Source organism: Mustelus asterias, chromosome 23, assembly GCF_964213995.1.
Source record: "Mustelus asterias chromosome 23, sMusAst1.hap1.1, whole genome shotgun sequence".
In the NCBI taxonomy this organism is placed as follows: domain Eukaryota; kingdom Metazoa; phylum Chordata; class Chondrichthyes; order Carcharhiniformes; family Triakidae; genus Mustelus; species Mustelus asterias.
Genome location: NC_135823.1, coordinates 48,122,235 through 48,124,593, shown reverse-complemented (window position 1 = coordinate 48,124,593; position 2,359 = coordinate 48,122,235).

The following is a 2,359-nucleotide window of genomic DNA, read 5'->3' as shown; positions in this document are numbered from 1 at the left end:
AAATCCTCCTGAGTAGCTCTAAACAAATCTCCCCGCCAGGATATTAGTCTCCCTCGAGTTCAGGTGTAACCCATCTCTCTTGAACAAGTCACCCTTGACCCAGAAGAGATCACAATGATCCACAAATCCCTGCCCCCTGCACCAGCTCTCAAGCCGCACATTACCATAGAACCATAGAACATTACAGCACAGAAACAGGCCTTTTGGCCCTTCTTGGCTGTGCCGAACCATTTTTCTGCCTAGTCCCACTGACCTGCACCTGGACCATATCCCTCCACACCCCTCTCATCCATGTACCTGTCCAAGTTTTTCTTAAATGTTAAAAGTGAGCCCGCATTCACCACTTTATCCGGCAGCTCATTCCACACTCCCACCACTCTCCGTATGAAGAAGCCCCCCCTAATATTCCCTTTAAACTTTTCCCCCTTCACCCTTAACCCATGTCCTCTAGTTTTTTTCTCCCCTAGCCTCAGTGGAAAAAGCCTGCTTGCATTCACTCTATCTATACCCATCATAATTTTATACACCTCTATCAAATCTCCCCTCATTCTTCTACACTCCAGGGAATGAAGTCCTAACCTATTCAACCTTTCTCTGTAACTCAGTTTCTCAAGTCCCGGCAACATCCTTGTAAACCTTCTCTGCACTCTTTCAACCTTATTAATATCCTTCCTGTAATTAGGTGACCAAAACTGCACACAATACTTTAAATTTGGCCTCACCAATGTCTTATACAACCTCACCATAACATTCCAACTCCTATACTCAATACTTTGATTTATAAAGGCCAATGTACTCTTTACGACTCTATCTACCTGTGACGCCACTTTTAGGGAATTATGTATCTGTATTCCCGGATCCCTCTGTTCTACTGCACTCTTCAGTGTCCTACCATTTACCTTGTATGTTCTACCTTGGTTTGTCCTTCCAAAGTACAATACCTCACACTTATCTGCATTAAACTCCCTCTGCCATTTTTCAGCCCATTTTTCTAGCTGGTCCAAATCCCTCTGCAAGCTTTGAAAACCTTCCTCACTGTCCACTACACTTCCAATCTTTGTATCATCAGCAAATTTGTTGATCCAATTTACCACATTATCATCCAGATCATTGATATAGATGACAAACAACAATGGACCCAGCACTGATCCCTGTGGCACACCACTAGTCACAGGCCTCCACTCAGAGAAGCAATCGTCCACTACCACTCTCTGGCTTCTTCCATTGAGCTAATGTCTAATCCAATTTACTACCTCTCCATGTATACCTAGCGACTGAACCTTCCTAACTAACCTCCCATGCGGGACCTTGTCAAAGGATTTGTCAAATTAATTTGCCTAATCTTCCTATTCCTACTCTCGCTAGCACGTGGCACCGGCAGTCGTGCTGAAAGTACTACCCTCGAGGTCCTGCACTTTAGCCTTCTGCCTAACGCTCTATCGCCCACCCACACTTTGGTAAATCAGACCACAAGGCTGTGCTCCTGCTCCCTGCTTACAAGCAAAAACTGAAACGGGAGAATCCATCAAAAAAAGTCATACAATGTTGATCTGAGGAATCAGATGATCTCCTACGGGATTGCTTAGAGTCAGTACATTGATCAGTATTTAAAAACTCTGCGACCAAAAGTACGCCACTACAGTAACTGACTTCATTAGTAAGTTTGTAGAAGACTGTATGCCAAAGAAGCAAATCCACATGTTTTCCAACCAGAAACCATGGATGAACAGGGATATCCACTGCCTGATGAAGTACAGGTCTGAGACGCTCACGTCAGGCAACCCTGACCAATACAAGAAAGTCAGATACGATCTACAGAGATCCATTAAAGATGACAAAAGACATTGCTGGATTATGCTAGATTCTCAGGCTAGCCTCACAGGCTCCTGCCAACTATGGCAAGGTCTGCAAGACATAACAGGCTACAAGATGAAGACAGGTAAAATTCCCAGCTCCAACGCACCCCTCCCCAATGAGCTCAATGCATTCTATGCCTGTTTTGAGCATTGACAACGTCAGAGCAGAATTCTCAAAAGTCCAGCCACAGAAAGCAACTGGCCCAGATTGGGTACCCGGACGACATTCAGGTCCTGCGTGGACCAGCTGGCAGGGGTACAAGCAGACATTTTCAACCTCTCTTTACATCAATCTGAGGTCCCTATCTGCTTCAAGAAGACGGCCATCATCTGGTACCAAAGAAAAACCAAGCAGTGTGCCTTAATGACTATCATCCAATGGCTCTGACATCCATCATTATGAAGTGCTTCGAAAGGTCAGTCATGGCACAAATCAATTCCTGCCTCTCAGACTGCCAGGATCCACTACAATTCACCTATCGCTGCAACAGGTCCACAGCAGG